The sequence below is a fragment of the Eschrichtius robustus genome, chromosome 7, assembly GCF_028021215.1.
Source record: "Eschrichtius robustus isolate mEscRob2 chromosome 7, mEscRob2.pri, whole genome shotgun sequence".
NCBI classification, from domain to species: domain Eukaryota; kingdom Metazoa; phylum Chordata; class Mammalia; order Artiodactyla; family Eschrichtiidae; genus Eschrichtius; species Eschrichtius robustus.
In genome coordinates, this window is record NC_090830.1 from 126,870,401 (window position 1) to 126,889,361 (window position 18,961).

The following is an 18,961-nucleotide window of genomic DNA, read 5'->3' on the forward strand; positions in this document are numbered from 1 at the left end:
AACAAATGTGGATAATTTTCAGCCATTATTTCTTCAAATGCTTTTTCTATTCCATTCTGTCATTCCATTTCTCAAATATTTACCATTTTGATATTGGTCTACAAGACCCTGAGGCTCTGATCATTTATTACAAATGTTTTTTTCTGTTCTTTAGATTATATGATTTATAATGATGTATCTTCAAGTTCTCTGAATCTCTTTTTTTGTCATATCCATGCTGCTGTTAAGCCATGAAGTAAATTTTTCACTTTATGTATTTTATTTTTCAGTTCTATAATTTCTATTTAGTTCTTTTTTATAGTTTATATCTCTTTACTGAGATTTCCTATGCTCTCATTCATTATAGTATAGTATTCTCCTTTCAGTCCTTAGCATAACTATTTTTAAAATTCTTATTTTTTGATTCCAACATTGGGGTCATCTCAGAGTTAGTCTCCATTGACTTTCTTTTCTCTTGAAAATGTTTGATATTTTCCGGTTTCTTTATATAATGAAAAATTTGGATTTCATCTTGGAAATTGTGAATGACATGTTGTAGAAACTCTAGATTCTGTTATGTTCCTCCAAAGAACATTTTTTTGTTTGTTTGTTTGTTTTTTGTTTGTTTGTTTTTTAAAGCAGTCAGTTAATTGGCTAAGCCCAAGGTACAAGCTCTGTCTCCCTGTGATAGGTGGCAGTTCAAATCTAAGTTCGGTTATTTTAGTGTTAGCTGTGCTGCTGGGAGTCTGTCTTTCACTTGCATAGTTCAAGGGTCATCCAAAGATTAGGGTATAGTTTATAAGTAGAACTTAGGCTCACCCTCCCTACCTCTCTTCTTTTCAAGACGCCTCTTCACTTTTTAGCAGTTGTGATTGACCCAAACTCTTTCCCCAGTTAGACTGTATTTCTGTTCAATTTCTAGCCTTCCTACATAATGCTAGTTGTGAACTTCCCTGAGGATAAGAGCTGGAAAGCAATGATAAAGTCATTCCTTGCAGTCTGCTTCTTCGAAGTATCTGAACTCTCCAGTATCTGACTGCTTTTGTTCACTCTCCAGTGCCTTCAAGACGTTATTTTGCTTCTTCCAGAGTCTAGAGTTGTCGTCAGTAGAAAGGTTGGTCAGACAGGAGCTTACTTGGCCATGACTGGAAATGCAAGCATTTCTAATTCAGATAGGTGCATATCTTCTTAAACATCCTTGTGTTTTTCATGGAATCTTATTGTTGTTTGTTGTTGTTGAGTTTATTCATATTTAGGTTATAGTTTTTAAGATCAAGACTGATCATTTTTATATTCGGCACCACCCAACATCTGCATACTCTAGTGTCCTATATGTTAGGCACTCAGTCAATAATTACATGATGAATAATGAGTTAATGTAGCATAAACTTTTCCTTACCTATACAGAATACACTCTTGTTGAAAAAAAATTATTCTATACAAGAACACTTAGTTCATAACAGCTATTTTTCATAAAACTTGCTATTAGAACAAAAAAAACCCTTAAATTTCTTTCAGAAACACAAGAACCTACTTTCTTACATTTTAAAATGAAGCTTTTATGCAACTTATTCAATATTTATTTAATATCTACTAGATACAAGGCACCATGGGAAACACTGACTATCTTAGGATGAAAGGGAAGGATGATTAAATGAGACAGATAAGACATGGTCTCTGCCACCCAAGAATCCAAAATCTTGTTGGGAAGACAGACAGATATAAACAATTCTAATATAAAGCAGACAATGCTAAATGCTATTTCAAGAAGAGAACAAAGTGTTATGATTGCAGTAAGTAGGAAGCAATGGAATCAGGTTGGAATTCTAGGACAGTTTCTTGGTAAAGGTAGCCTATATACTGGCATTAGGAGGATGTGAAGAACTTAATAGGTGTATCTGATAGGGAAATTCATTTTAGGAAAATTTGAGACATTATAGGTCATGTTTAGGGAAGAGTAGCATGGCTTAGTGATAAGATCTTGGACTTTGAAGTCACAAGGGTACGTATGACTCTGTTCAACTCCTTAAACTTCCCTGAAGCTGTTTCATCATCAGGAAAAAAAAATGGGAAAATAAAGTGGAAATCAAATTGTGGAGAGGCTAAAGGACAGGTTGATAGAGGCGTGTAGACCGGAGTTGGGGAAGCCTGTTTAGGAAGCTATAGCAATAATGTAGGTGAAAAGTACTTGCAAGTAGACTGCACCTGAAAACAAAAGACTGTGTTTTCTATTTCAACCATAGACTTTGGAAAAAGTCTATGGTTGAAACAGAAAATGAAAATGAGGGTACAAATATAAACAATCTGGCAACAGATTCTATGGAGGAAAAAAAGAAGTGAAAACTCAGGGAATTTAATGGAAACTGGTAGAACCGGATTGTAGATTACAGTTAGTACGGTATATACCTAGGATTCCTTTTTGCTGATATAAAGGCAATTATCTGATGCATATATTAATATAATCATAAACTACCTTTAAATGGTAATGGAACTTTAAAGATATTGAGAGAAAGAATAATTTTCAAAGTTTTCTAATTTTTTAATTAAAAAAAACCTCAAGGAACTTTCTCCACAGTTTTGCTTAATAATAGAATTTCTATATTTTCTTTTCTCTACTTTTTTGTTCATTGAAGTCTTATTAACATAATTACTTAACATAATTAACATTCATACTTTCACAGATACAAATTTTTTCTTTTTAGTAACAACCCGCTTGCTAGCACCTCCTTAGCACTTCATTAGAATGTTCTCCAAATAATACTATTGTGGTTTTTTGTTATTGTTTATTTGTTTTGAATCATGGAAAAATATTTACATAAAGGAAATCGTATTTATGATTCATAAACCTGGAAACTCCCGCTATTTCAATGAAAACAAGCTGACATTCATATTTAGTTAAGTGACTATAAGAGGCAATTAATATTTAGAAAACTGTGCTGTTGACCTCAAATACATGTATGTCTTTTGTCTTTATTAGCATCAAAAATAACAATTCATTAATGTGCACCTGCCAGGTGCAAAACACCTTGCTAAGCATAGCATATGCATTATCTCACTTAATTTTCATGACAACAAGATAAAGTACTTTTATTATCCTTATTTTATAGCAAAGGAAATTACAGCTCAGAAAGGCTATGTACCCACAGTCAAATAGCTAGCAAGTGGCAGAATCTAGATCTGAGCCCAGGATCACCTGATTCCCAGTCCCATGCGCTTTCTTGCCTACCCCAGGAAGAAGAGAAGGAGGAAGAGGAAGAGGAAGAATATCTACAAAATGCACTGAGTACTTTCTAAATGCCAGCACAATTCCAATTGCTTTTACACATATTAACTAATTAAATCATTACAGCAATCATATGAGAGAGATTTCTTTTTAATCCTCATTTTGTATATGAGTAAACTATTCCCAAAAAGAGAGAATAAGTTGTCACAGACCAGGAAAGGAACCTGGATCTTCCACATGGCATTCAACAATTCTACACCTAAAATATCCCTAATCCCCAAGAACCTGGTTTGAAGTCACATCATTTGATGGTCACTGGGAACATTCACCTGGTGCCTAAACATTTTTTCTCCAGGATTCGTCCCAACCAAAATGAAGATGATCCTTGGGAGTGAAAACGTAGCCAACTGCACTGCATTGTGACTAAATGACCAGCTGATTTCAGGGCAGGAGGATTTAACAAGAGGAAGGAGGACTAGGAGGCCACAGGGCACACAGGGAGAAGGGCACGGCCAGGCTAGAAGCAGGAAGGGAGGAAATACTTCTGGGGATGGCTGAGGCATAGAATCTCATCCTTGCACACTTCATACTTTTCTGGGCTTGGTCACCGAAGAACCAAACCTGCATTTGAGGTTCATAAATGGAGGCGAGACAATGAGGTGAATGTACTGTGTTCTAGAGAAGATGCTGAACTAAAGTACATTTGGTTTTTATTAACTAAAGAACACTTTCTGTGAGATTAGATGTTAAGAGCTGTACATCTGGCTCTGCCAAATATTAACTCAGGTTAATTGCAGGCTGCCCAATCTATCATCCACATGACAGTTTCAAACTTTAAAATGATTCAGTTGTTCCTCTAGGTTGATGTTCCTCCCATCGTGTATGTCATGTGTGACATGCCATCCTAACTACTCGGGTGTTTACCACTGTGAGTGACCCTGTGGCCAAAAGAAAAGCACAAACAGTGGGAAAGGGCTCAACTGAGTCTCAATCATACTACTTCCAGGTGTAATATTGAATTAAGTTAATCTGTGAGTATTTTCTTAACTGTGGACTGAAAAATCTCATTCCCAAGAAGTTGTTTTGACTTTTAAGCAGAGGATACTGCAAAAGATAGACTATTATAAACTCTCCTGAAGCAAAATATTTGCTTTACGTAAATAGCCTTCTTAAGGTAATAAATAATTAAGGAAATTCAAAATAAAATAATGTGTGAAGATCTGAATTTCTAACCAAAAAGGTTTCCAAAGATCATTTGGAAATGATCTGTCCTTAAGGAGAAATACTGAAAACACACAGAATGCCCTGAGTTCCAAAGTCATACGAGACAATCAAGGACAAGAATTAAAATGGAGAGCACTTTGTTCTAGAAGTCACAAAGACCTGGGGACTAATTCTTTTCTCCCAGACATGCGGCTTAAACTCCGGGACCTTAGATGTTTTCATCTGTGAAACAGGAACAATAGCACCTGCTTTGCATGTTTTCATGGTGGTTGTGAGGATCAAGGGCAGAGGCAGCAATGAATATGAAGCAGTACCCAAACAAATAGGATACCACGTGTATAAGGTCCGGTGAAGTCTCGTACAGGGACCCAGCCTTCAGACCATGCCTGACACTCTTGTGCCTTGCTGTGCTGTTTGTGAAAGTTTATTTGGGAAGGTGGTAATTACTGATAGTATGTTAGAGCTGAAGCAGGATGAGAACTTGCTTGAATGTTCTGTTGAGGAAAGAGGGATGGAAGGAGTGAAGGGCTCATCCCTTGAAACTCTGGGACTCACTCAACTTTAGAGGAAGACAGCAAATATCTTAAAATGGGTTAAGTTGGAGACTTAGGGGCAAATGGGACAGACGCTGCTCTGTCCTAGAACATCTGGTCAGAATGGGTTGAAGAGGGACATGATAAGACTAGTGATTTTGCTGCCATCTTAAAAGTGTATGTAAGTAGAAAACTAGCTTGTAAAAAGAGATATCAGACACTAGAAGTGGCTATCACTGGATGATGGGACTCTTTGTGAGAATATGTGTGATTTTTATTCTTTTTGTTTATCTATATTTTCTAGTTCTTCCATAATGACAATGTATTCTTTCTACAATAAAAAATATTGTTTATCTAAAAAGCAAATATACATTTGAATTTCATATTACACACAAAAACTCTAATTTTTTTTTTTTTTAGTAATTAGGCATATTACCTTATAGGTAACTTCTTTTAAAATGGAAAATGTCCTTCCTGATCATCAGCAATTGTTTATGGTAACCAGTCCTTCACTCCTCATTTGGGAGTTACACTGCCCTCCTACTGCTCTTGGGACCCGTTTTCTGCCAAGAAGAGATTGGTGGCATGAAGGGGTGTGGCACAAATAACCCTTAGGAATACAGGCCACAGAGCTAATGAAGTGCTCCAAGGAAAGAAAGTCTTACCTATCAGCTACGAATTCTCTCCCCACCCACGCCAGAGACCTGAGGGCACGTGACCTAGGAATGTGCATCCCAAGATAATACTACCTTCAGAGAACTCTACTTATAGGTAAGTAACTCTCCTTTATAGGAGGTATCTTTGTGTGGCAGACTGTTTATGGGAGCAATTTGACTTGAACTTTAAATGAAAAAGGCATATCTCTGTAAGTGGTAATAATTTTAGTCATCTCGCTGTGGCTAGGGGTTGTGGAATTCATTAGCACAGATTAACATATAAAGTGGGTTAGATATCTAATAGCAAACGGAGAGGTTTAGGGGCCTTAATTCATCACTGAATGAACAGCGTGTACAGTATTAGGGACTATGAAATTTTTAATTTACACAAAGTGTCCAAGAATATAGGGAATAAATTTAAACCCAAAACAGATAATGGAGCTATGCCCTGCCTGGCTGGCAAGTTGAATTGTTTTTACACTGAGTGAAGAAAGCTAATTATCCCAAGCACAAGGAGACTGCTAAAAATAATAAGATTATAAGGAATAATTTGCTGATATAATTACAACAAAATTGGGTACACACAATCGTCAGATACATGTATTGCTTGACCTGGGTGAGAAAGTGAAATAAATCCTTCCTCTATAGCCTTCGTAAATCTGTTTTTATCTTCTCCAAGTGGTGTTTGCACACGCAGCACAATTTGCATGTGTAATGTGGCTGTACAAATTGACAACAAGTAAATTATTCAAGGAAATAGGCTGGTCGCGGGTCTGAACTATCTCTCAAAGCCTATTCATTTTGAAGAATCACTGAGACGTGAAGCTCATACATCAACCATTTTCTGACAATCCTCAGACTTATTGTCTCCTAAAATGTCATTATGGCTATTATTTATGAAGCTAATTCATTTATTAATATATATTTAACTCTGACTTGTCATGCACCTTCGCAGACATTCTGTGCACTGCATATTTTTGAATAGATGAAAGACTTTTGCATGCTTTAATGATTACTGTAAGCTGCTATAGATTTATAGAATGCAGCTTTATTATCTACTTGCATTAATACCTCTTATAACTCTTTTTTTGCTTAAGGCCATCAAATATAAATAGCAAATGACATATTCAAAAGATTGTATGGAATAAGATTTTCCAAGAGTTTGTTGAATTTTAGAACAAAATGGGCTAGCTGTCAGTTAAGACCTAATTCACCTAAAAAGATGGGTATATACCAATTATGTTGAATTTTCCTGCAAAATATAGGCTGCAGTTTTTCAAGAAAAAGGAATAGATGCATGATTCGTTGAGCTCTTTCCTTCTGAGAAGACAGCCCATCCTTCTATGTGCAGAGGTTGGGTAACAGTCCCCAAGGGAGCTGGCTTTTAGCTGTTCATTATTACCTGGGGCCTCGCACTGTGCCCTTCACATTGTCTTTAGCCAAGAAATAGATGTTGCATGAGTGAGGGAAGAAATGAACGACCACCAGCTTTCCTGATAATGCCACGAGCAAAATCAGTAGAAATACACATCGACCTAGAATACTATTTTATACATTTCTGCTTTAGCATTTCTGACCCCTAGAGAATGTTCCATGACTCCCACTATGATTTAGAAATAAACCATATGTATATGCAATCACAATACACAACACATGTTATTTTTATGGGGTGCATAAGAATGTATCAATACTGAACATGTATTGCTACTTCTGGTTGTCACTGCATAAAGTCTGCTCTCTATCATCTTCCACAGTATGTGACCATGGCTACTCTGGGGGTGTGTGTGTGTGTGTGAGTGTGTGTGTGTATGTGCACATATGTGTATATATGTGGTAAGATAGAAGGAACCGGAGAATGAAATGCAGGAACAATGGAGTTGCTTGCAATGTTCTGCTCTGAGTATGCTTCATGCTAACCATTAACGTATTCACCATTTTTCTAACATAACATTTCTGCATTGACTTAGGTATAGATATAGAACTTTCTAGTACCAACCAAATAGAAGGGCAGTGCAGGAAAATATAATACTACTGTAACTTACCAGTGGATTTGAAATTATTGCAAACCGGATGCTTCATTTTGAAGATAAAAATGGTGAGAAGATAAAGAAAAATGCCCTTACCGGAGTATTGTTATTGATTGTATTGGCTTTAGTAATATAAAATCACCAAACTTTTTGGATAATTAGAATTTGTTTTTTTAAAAAACGCTACTTAATCTATGGAGACAAATCAGATGAGTGGTCGCCTAGGGCTGGTGACGTGCAGAGGATGTTAAGTGACTGCTGATGGGCACAGGGTTTCTTTTGGGGGCGACAAAAATGTTTTAAAATTAGATTGTGGTGATAGGTGCACAATTCTGTGAATAAACTAAAAACCATTGAATTGTGCACTTTAAATGGGTAAATTGTGTGGTATGTGAATTATATCTCAATAAAGTTGTTAACGTACTGCTTGATATATGCCAAAATTACATATTTGACATATGTAACCAACATCATGTACTATAAATAGTAGCATAAGGAAATAACTACTTAGGAAACTAGCTCGTAAATGAAACTCAATTGAAATCTAAAGGAGGTAAGCAATCTACCCATAAAAGTATGGGAAGTAGGCCTACTGTTCAGAAATCCCGCCTTCAGCAAGAATGATATTCATGTTAGGTGATCTGATAAGAGAAAAAAAAAATTCCCTGCATCTCAAACACTGCTATGAGCCATCAAGTGCAGTGAAGAAAAATCTTTAGTAAATGCATAGGAAGGTACTATTTTTCATTTAGAATTATTGTATTTGATCAACAAAGCATCAAGAATCTATTTTTAAAAGTAATTTTCTTATATAAGGCAGTCTCTTGAAATGTCTTATTAGATATGGAAAGCAAACCATACACATACATACAAAATATCTTTCTCACTGCGTAACCCTGGTGGGGAAGACTGATGACATTTTTATTAATAGTATTAATCACTTGCTTAAAGAGAAAAATGTCTCACTTTTCCAGGAACCATAATATTTACCTACTTACACCTTTTAAAATTTCAATAACTCCAACTCAGAACCCTTAACCCCCATAACCTTCAAAAAAACAAGTAAAATGAAAATTAATAAATGTTCCCTAGTGTGCTATGAACCATTAATTGTACAGACTGAAAAGCTTTAGTCTAATAAGAAACATGCCTTCAGCAGAAATGAGAAAGTCATCTGTGATGCTCATGATTTAATGATAAAAAGGTGCAGTCAATTTCCAATGAAGTGAAGACCTATAACCCAGGAATATTTTAACTCTCAAATTCTTGCAGATACCTGAGGAACTTTGAAAGGTGAACAACCTCAAGTACTGAAATGTTCTCAGCATGAATTAAATAATTCATCTCCAAAGTGGTCTGAAGATAGAGGCAATAGGATTTCTAGCAATAACAGATGACTGGGGATGGATTTGGCCCTCACTCCAAGAAAGCACAGACATTTCCTTAATACAGCAACAAAATGATTTTATTAGTAATTTTTTAGAGAAGTATTATAATACTAGGAATAAAGACATGTTAAGAACATCACTGACCAAAAATCTCACATAAAATTTAAAAAATAAGCTCTAAACAGTATGGCGGTTCCTTAAAAACTAAAAATAGAGCCACCATATGATCCAGCAATTCCACTCCTGGGCATATATCCAGAGAAAACCATAATTCAAAAAGATGCACGCACCCCAATGTTCATTGCAGCACTATTTATAATAGCCAGGACATGGAAGCAACCTAAATGTCCATCAACAGAGGAATGGATAAAGATGTGGTACATATATACAGTGGAATATTACTCAGCCATAAAAAAGAATGAAATAATGCTATTTGCAGCAACACGGATGGACCTAGAGATTGTCATACTGAGTGAAGTAAGACAGAGAATGACAAATATGATATCACTTATATGTGGAATCTTAAAAAAATGGTACAGGGCTTCCCTGGTGGCGCAGTGGTTGAGAGTCTGCCTGCTAATGCAGGGGACACGGGTTCGAGCCCTGGTCTGGGAGGATCCCACATGCCACGGAGCGACTAGGCCCGTGAGCCACGGCTACTGAGCCTGCGCGTCTGGAGCCTGTGCTCCGCAACAAGAGAGGCCACGATGGTGAGAGGCCCGCACACCGCGATGAGGAGTGGCCCCTGCTTGCCGCAACTGGAGAAAGCCCTCGCACAGAAACGAAGACCCAACATAGCAATCAATCAATCAATAAATCTTTAAAAAAAAAAAAAACCACATGGGCTTCTCCAGCTCTGGAGGAGGATTCAACTTTAAAAAAAAAAAAAAATGGTACAAATGAACTTATTTATAAAACAGAAATAGATTCACAGATGTAGAAAACAAACTTATGGTTACCAAGGGGGAAAGGGCAGGGAGATAAATTGGGAGATTGGGATTGACATATACGCACTACTATATATAAAATAGATAACTAATAAGAACCTACTGCATAGCACATGGAACTCTACTCTGTAATGATCTACAATATATGGGAAAAGAATCTAAAAAAGAGTGGATATATGTATATGTATAACTGATTCACTTTGCTGTACACCTGAAACTAGCACAACGCTGTAAATCAACTATACTCCAATAAAATTAATTTGAAAAATAAAAAAAAAATTTTTAATCAGCTCTAGGTTTAGCTACAAAAGTTCTAAGCATAATTCCTTCATTCAAATAAAGACCCACTTAGTTCTCACTATGAACCAAGCCTGGGGTAGACACACTGGAACTAAAATGGACAGATTCTGGTGGGATATAAAGATGAATGCAATATAGCCCTTGTCCCTAAGGAACTTAAGATCATGAGAGAAGTGTGACATGTTTGCCAAAATGTTTCCATTATTGTTTGACTTATTTACAATGATCAATGTTTTATTTATTTTTGTAATCAGAACCGAGAATATTAAGATGGATTTTTTTAAGGCACTTAAATGTTAAGGAATGAGGTGTGAAGTTTTCTAATGTTCACAAGAGAGATCCCTGGCAAGGAAAATTTTTAAGGAAGGGTCAGCATGTGAGCTGGGCCTAGAAGGAGAGCCAGCATTATGATGGAGTGGGTTGGAGAAGGCAATCCGGGGGAAGAGATTGTGTCAGCTAAAACTGGAAGTAAAATTAATGGAAAGTAATGTAATGTGGCTGCCGATTAGGGTGTATGTAGAGGAGAAAAAACTAGAACGTTCTGTTGGGGCTGAATCACGGGAAACCTACACTGTCACACTCGGGAATTCAGATTCAGTTTGTGAAGTCATGCATGTAAGGCACTTAGCACACAGAACCGGCTGCACTGTAAATGCTCAGTGTGTATGAGGCATTAGTATTAGTGTCCAAGGTCTCAGAAGGAGATGAGGCAGAGCAAGGGCGACCTGTCTCCTGGGAAGCCGGGTTGGTGTCCTTCTTCCTATCACATATGTGGGCTCTAGAGGAGTGCTCCCCAAAAGGTAGGTCTGTATTGGGGTGCAGCCCACTTTCAGATGGTCCCTGGTCCATCTCCACCCAGCGCTCCTCACATCCCTCACAGACCCACAGTGACCAGTCTGAAAGTTCCTTCATGCAAACTCCACGTACTCTTTCCTATCTTTGTTCCCAAGTCTTTAGTACATGTTGGGTGTTCCAGAAATGCTTATTGAGCCAACCCCTGTGCTCCATAAGTGTGAATACTCCTGGATAAATGAATACACTGATACTCTGGCCTATGCATCAGAGCATATGGCCTGTTAATTTCGTAGTTGAGTTTGTCATCAGTGGACATACGAATGATATTTCGTTTCTGGACCTGCCAGGTTCCCAAATGAGGTATTGTCCTGAGAGCCTTTTTCCTGACATGCTCTGAATACTGATATTTTATCAGTTCTCCTCCTCCACTCCCAAAATGTCACACCTACCCACATAGGGATATTGTAATGAAACAAGGCTTGTCAAGAGCCTGGCATTGTGCCTGATGTCTACTAATATTCACTGAACATGTTCTTTCCCCTAAACATCAGAGTTTCTGACTTATCCGCCCATTGGCTCTGATATGGTACACCATTACCTGTGCTGTTTTGGAGGTAAAGGAAAAGTTTCTTCCACAACTTTCACCTGAATGTCTCCTTTAGACAGATTCAGCCACTCATATGAACATCGACACGCTCTTTCCTTTTCTATGAGTGTCGGCACTCACTCCTTGTGGCTAAGCTCAGTTCTTGAAAATCCAGAATTCTAGATTTCAGAACTGCAATGTAAGCCAAGATATTCTATTTCCACCAGAAACTAAGCAATTGAAGCCCAGAGTAGTCAAGTGACGTGTCTTTGATGAACACTGTTGTGGAGTGGGAGAGAGGAGGAGTTTTCAGTTTTAGTCTGAATCTTTGGCGTCAGGAAGGCAGTGGAGCCTAGTGGTTACAAGCAGGGGTTAGTAAACTCTGGCTCAGGGGCCCAATCCTGCCAACCACCTATTTTTATAAACTTTTGTTGGAAGAGAGCCATACCTGTTCATTTATATTTGTCTCCGGCTGCTTTCATACCCAGCAGAGGTGAGTAGTTGCAACATCACCATCCGGCCCTCAAAGCCTAAAATATTTAATATCTAGCCCTTTATAGAAAAAGTGTGCTGACCCTAGTTAAAAGTAATGGCTTCGGGCTTCCCTGGTGGCGCAGTGGTTGAGAATCTGCCTGCTAATGCAGGGGACACGGGTTCGAGCCCTGGTCTGGGAAGATCCCACATTCTGCGGAGCAACTGGGCCCGTGAGCCACAACTACTGAGCCTGCGCGTCTGGAGCCTGTGCTCCGCAACAAGAGAGGCCACGATAGTGAGAGGCCCACGCACCGCGATGAAGAGTGGCCCCCGCTTGCCGCAGCTAGAGAGAGCCCTCGCACAGAAACGAAGACCCAACACAGCCATAAATAAATAAAAATTTAAAATAAATAAATAAATAAATAAAATAATGGCTTCATCAGTCAAAACTGAGTTTAAATTCGAATTCCAACTTGGGCAATGTAACCTCTTTACTCCTGAGTTTCCTCATCTATAAAATGGGAGTAATGATAGTATCTACTTCGTGGGGTTACTGTGAGCATTAAAAACTTCCGAGTACTTAGCACAGTACCCGTACCGTGATAAGCTTGTTAAAGGAGAGCAATGACGATGACGATGATGAGCGTATATGTAAAAGTACCATATGGGGAGCAAGAACACCACACCTCAGAAAGGCTTGAAGTGGCCTGTGAAGGTCTACAACATAATGTAATGTATGCTTATATATAAAATGCACACACACATATATATACATGTAATAAATATGAAAAGGACATATATATAGGTATAGAACATGCACATACATACACACATACATGCGCACACACACACACATATAATGTATATAATATATCTTGAAAAGTGAAAAATAAGTATTAATGAAAATAGAATACACATACATAAACACACACACGCACACACAAAACCCCGTACTGGAAAAAAATACTTTCTCAGTTTCAGGCACAAAACAACTACTCTGTGATGAAATTACTCTACCTGATTGTGTGGTCTTCGCACTAAAGGTAGAAGAGAGGTCACATGGAGAGTTGAGATAAGGTGGAATTTAGCAGTAACTGAATAATGGCTTTTCCTTTGCCATCTATCCCTTTGCAATTACTCTTCAGCTCCTTCCGTTTTTTCCCACCCAGTGGCGAAATTGAGTCACTGCAGCAGCTGAAGCCAAGTGCTTTTCCTTCAAGGCTCACTGCCTGTTTCTTAGTTCTGGGAAAACAACTCAAGAGTTGGTAAAGTTAAGGGAAGCGAAGATGTTGGAATGATTGTGATTCCAAAGAGCCAAGACTGTTTTGGGAATGAGAATGAAGGTGGCCAAATACCATCTTCTAACATACTCTAATGCTTGTTTACTATGCCTATTGTTTATTGTCTGAGACCCTCTTCAGAATGTTACTTCCCCAAGGGCAGGGGATATTTGACTGTTTTGTTTATCAATGCATCCAAAAGTCCTTTAACAGAGCCTCATACCTTGTAGACACTCGGTAAATATTTGCTGAGTTGAATAAATGGCTGCAGGTCTAGAGACTATGCCACTTTGAAGAAAATGCTCAAGTGTGGGTATAAGACAAGGTCGTTGATAGCTTATTCTCATCCCTGTCTGTCCCCTTGGACTTGATTTGAGCATCTATGATTAGAAAGATGAGGCTTGTTGGAACTGCTGTCAGAAGAGGCTGAGAGTCTCTGGGCACCAGAAGAACTGCCTGGGGGCCCAGGGAGGAAAAAAGTGATAAATAATAAAGAAGAAAAGAAAAAACCATGAGATACAAACAAACTCAAAAAAGAAACGGAAAGGGCTTCTGACTGCTGGTAATCCCTGTGCATATAACAGCTATGAATTCTGGACAAAATATAAAAAGCAGCTGTCCAAAGGCAATAGAGAGTAACCAAGCAGGCAAATGCTGGAGGGGAGTCTGCATTTGGAAGAAGGGAATGACACGGGCAAGTTTCCCATGATTACTGTATTTTTGCCAGAAAGCAGGACCCAATCCTTGCCAAATAGGAGTGACTAAAAACTTAGAAAACCTGAAGTCTTACTGGCATGAAGAGCCAGAAGTCAGAGTTCAAGGTGATTGAACTGGAAAGTGAGGGGGGAATCTTAGAAAGAAGACAGCCAAAGCTGGGGGCGGGGGGGGAAAAAGTTTCTGTGTACAAACTCTGCACAAATCATTGCTGATGCCCGACCTTCTGTGCAAGCAGCCCAGCTAAGGCTAAAGGAACTGGACAGAGATTTCTGTGGCCGCTCACTGCAAGGGAGATAGTTTGGAGTTTGAGGTTAGTTAACCTCAAACTTTAAAAAAAATCAGGATTCTTCAGAGGAACACAAACAAATCCAGGCGCTCTACAATATATATCATTCATAACTTCTTGGATGCCATTCAAAATACTAAGCACATGAAGAAAAAAATATGTGAGCCAAAAGGCAGTCAATGGAGACTGACCCTGAGAGAACTCAGTGGCTGGAATTAGCAGACAGTAATTTTTTTTTTTAACTTTTATTGGAGTATAGTTGCTTTACAATATTGTGTTAGTTTCTACTGTACAGCAAAGTGAATCAGCTATGTGTATACATATATCTCCTCTTTTTTGGATTTCCTTCCCATTTAGGTCACCACAGGGCACTGAGTAGAGTTCCCTGTGCTATACGGTAGGTTCTCATTGGTTATCTATTTTATACATAGTATCAATAGTGTATATATGTCAATCCCAATCTCTCAATTCATCCCACCCCCCCACCCCCGGTATCCATATGTTTGCTCTCTACGTCTGTGTCTCTGTTTCTGCTTTCTAAATAAGATCATCTATACCAATTTTTTCAGATTCCACATATATGCATTAATATATGATATTTGTTTTTCTCTGTCTGACTTACTTCACTCTGTATGACAGTCTCTAGGTCCATCCATGTCTCTACAAATGAACCAATATCATTCCTTTTTATGCCTGAGTAATATTCCATTGTATATATGTACCACATCTTCTTATTTTAATTATTTATTTTATTTTTGCCTGTGTTGGGGCTTCGTTTCTGTGCGAGGGCTTTCTCTAGTTGCGGCGAGCGGGGGCCACTCTTCATCGCGGTGCACGGGCCTCTCACTGTCGCGGCCTCTCTTGTTGTGGAGCACAAGCTCCAGATGCGCAGGCTCAGTAATTGTGGCTCATGGGCCCAGTTGCTCCGCGGCATGTGGGATCTTCCCAGACCAGGGCTCGAACCCGTGTCCCCTGCATTGGCAAGCAGATTCTCAACCACTGCGCCACCAGGGAAGCCCATGTACCACATCTTCTTTATCCATTCCTCTGTTGATGGACATTTAGGTTGTTTCCATGTCCTGGCTATTGTAAATAGTGCTGCAATGAACATTGGGGTGCCTGTGTCTTTTTGAATTATGGTTTTCTCAGGGTATATGCCCAGTAGTGGGATTGCTGGGTTATACGGTAGTTCTATTTTTAGTTTTTTAAGGAACCTCCATACTGTTCTCCACAGTGTCTGTATCAATTTACATTCCCACCAACAGTGCAAGAGGGTTCCCTTTTCTCCACACCCTCTCCAGCATTTACTAGTTGTAGATTTTGTGATGATGGCCATTCTGACTGGTGTGAGGTGATATCTCATTGTAGCTTTGATTTGCATTTCTCTAATAATTAGTGATGTTGAGCATCTTTTCATGTGTTTGTTGGCCATCTATATGTCTCCATTGGAGAAATGTCTATATAGGTCTTCTGCCCATTTTCTGATTGGGTTGTTTGGTTTTTTGATATTGAGCTGCATGAGCTGTTTGTATATTTCAAGGATTAATCCTTTGTCAGTTGCTTTGTTTGCAAATATTTTCTCCCATTCTGTGGGTTGTCTTTTTGTCTTATTTATGGTTTCCTTTGCTGTGCAATAGCTTTTAACTTTCATTAGGTCCCATTTGTTTATTTTTGTTTTTATTTTCATTACTCTAGGAGGTGGGTCAAAAAAGATCTTGCTGCGATTTATGTCAGAGTGTTCCACCTATGTTTTCCTCTAAGAGTTTGATAGTCTCTGGCCTTACATTTAGGTCTTTAATCCATTTTGAGTTTATTTTTGTGTATAGTGTTAGGAAGTGTTCTAATTTCATTTTTTTACATGTAACTGTCCAGTTTTCCCAGCACCACTTATTGAAGAGGCTGTCTTTGCTCCATTGTATATTCTGGCCTCCTTTGTCATAGATTAGGTGACCATAGGTGCGTGGGTTTATCTCTGGGCTTTCTATCCTGTTCCATTGATCTATATTTCTGTTTTTGTGCCAGTACCATACTGTCTTGATTACTGTAGCTTTGTAGTATAGTCTGAAGTCAGGGAGACTGATTCCTCCAGCTCCATTTTTTCTTCTCAAGATTGCTTTTGCTATTCAAGGTTTTTTGTGTTTTCATATAAATTAGCAGACAAGAATTTTAAATCAGCCATTATAACCATGTTTATGAATGTAAAGGAAAATATGTTTGTAAAGAATTAACAAATCTGGGGCTTCCCTGGTGGCGCAGTGGTTGAGAGTCCGTCTACCAATGCAGGGGACACGGGTTCGAGCCCTGGTCTGGGAAGATCCCACATGCCGCGGAGCAACTGGGCCCATGAGCCACAACTACTGAGCCTGCGCGTCTGGAGCCTGTGCTCTGCAACAAGAGAGGCCGCGACAGTGAGAGGCCCGCGCACCGTGATGAGGAGTGGCCCCCGCTCCCCGCAACTAGAGAAAGCCCTCGCACAGAAACGAAGACCCAACACAGCCAAAAATAAATAAATTAATTAATAATAAAAAAAAAAGAATTAACAAATCTGAGATCTCAATGGAGAGCTAGAAGCTATAAAAAAAGAACCAAATGGACATGATAAAACCAAAAAATACAATATTAGAAATAAATTTCATTGTATGGGCCAAACAGAAATGGAGATGACTGAATAGACAGATCAATAGAAATAATTCTATGTGAAGAACATACAAGGAAATAATGGGAGGGAAATGAATGGAGCCTCGAGAACCTGTGGAACCTGTGGATATCAAAATATCTAATGTCATATAATTGGAGTCTTAGAAAGAGAGGGGAGAGAGAATGGGATAGAAAAAACTTTGAGGAAACTTAGTATATGTAGATGTAATGTATATAACAAATGTCATGGGGGTGACAGCTATGTTTTAAAATGTGATTATATATATATTATATATGAATATATATTCAAATATAGATTACGTATATATTACATCAGGAAGATGAGTATTATAAATACATGTGTCTGACAACAGAGTTTCAGAAAACATTTTTTTAAATTGACAATTAAAAGGGGAAAGTAGACAAATCCATAGTTATAGTTGGAGATTTAAACCCTCTTTTCTCAACAATTGATTTTAAAATACTAGACTTAAAAAATCAATAAAGATATAGATGATTTAAATAACACTATCAACCATCTTGACATAGTGGATGGTTAAAGAATGCTATACCCAGTATCAGGAGAGTGCACACTTTTTCAAATGCACATAGAACATTCAGCAAGGCAGCTCATATTTAGGTCACTCAACAAGCCTAAGTAAATATAAAATGATTGTATGTGCTCTCCACAGTGGAACTAAATTAGAAAGTAATAGCAAAAATACATCTAGATCCTCTCCATCTGATATTTTAAAATTAAATGATGTACTCTATGTAACTCATAGATTTTGAACTGAAAATATTCTAAACTGAATGACAGTGAAATCATAACTATCAAAATTTGTGAGATGCAGCTAAGCAGTGCCTACAAGAAGATTTATAGCTCAAAATGCTTTTATTAGAAAAAAAGAATGAAATAAAATTAATGACCTATGGTTTGGACTATAAAAATAAAAGAAAGTAAACCCAAATGAATTAGAAGAAAGGAAAAACTAAAAAGCAGAAAATAGCAAAGTAAAAAAGCATACCAAAAATATAGAAAGTTAGCAAAGCCAAAAGTTGGTTCCTTGAAAGGATCAATACTCTTGCACAATTCCCCAATACCTTGCCTTTGCTATGCTGCCTGTTTCGCTGTTGTTGTTGTTGTTTTTAACCCTACAGCACGTTTTCCTCCTCTCTCCACCCATCCAAAGTCTCAGGGCAAAAGTCAATTTCTCCAACACATTTTCCAAAATTCTGCCAACTGAAAATAACCTCTTCCTTTCAAACACATATTTCAGTATTCACTTTCATGTCTTTTTTGTATGATAAGAATGGAAAACATTTGGTATCTTATCATGAACCTGAAACCCCAGGCTGATAGAATGAGCAGTACTATGGTCAGAAATTTTAAAATTTAGCCTTTAATTTTTTTGCTCAGCTGAACAAAAATATTTGGATATTAATCAAAATCTAAACTAAGAAACTGATCTGTAATACCTCATTAGGATAACTGTAAAACAAGGTTCTTATCAGTAAGGAAAATTTAAGGGAGTATAAATTAACAGAAACATGATGTTGAGCAAATTTTTATCCAACATAAAAAGAAGAGTAGTTCTTAAAATTAAACATTCTCCAGTAATAGACCACCTTATGAAATCTGATAAAACTATGAATTTCATCCCCAGATAAAAAAATCACAAACATAAATTTTGCATATGGTTTCAGATATTAACCTAGTGTTTTCCACAGATTTTCTTCATGGAAAAACTAAATTTAAATGGCTGGAATCTAGTCATCAATGAGTTGAAAATTCTTATGAGATGGATGATGCCAGAAAGTACAAGAAAATTGAAGATAAACTTAAGAAATATATCTGGAATGTGATAGAAACAAAAAATTCAAGAAAAGATGACTGAAACAGAGAGAC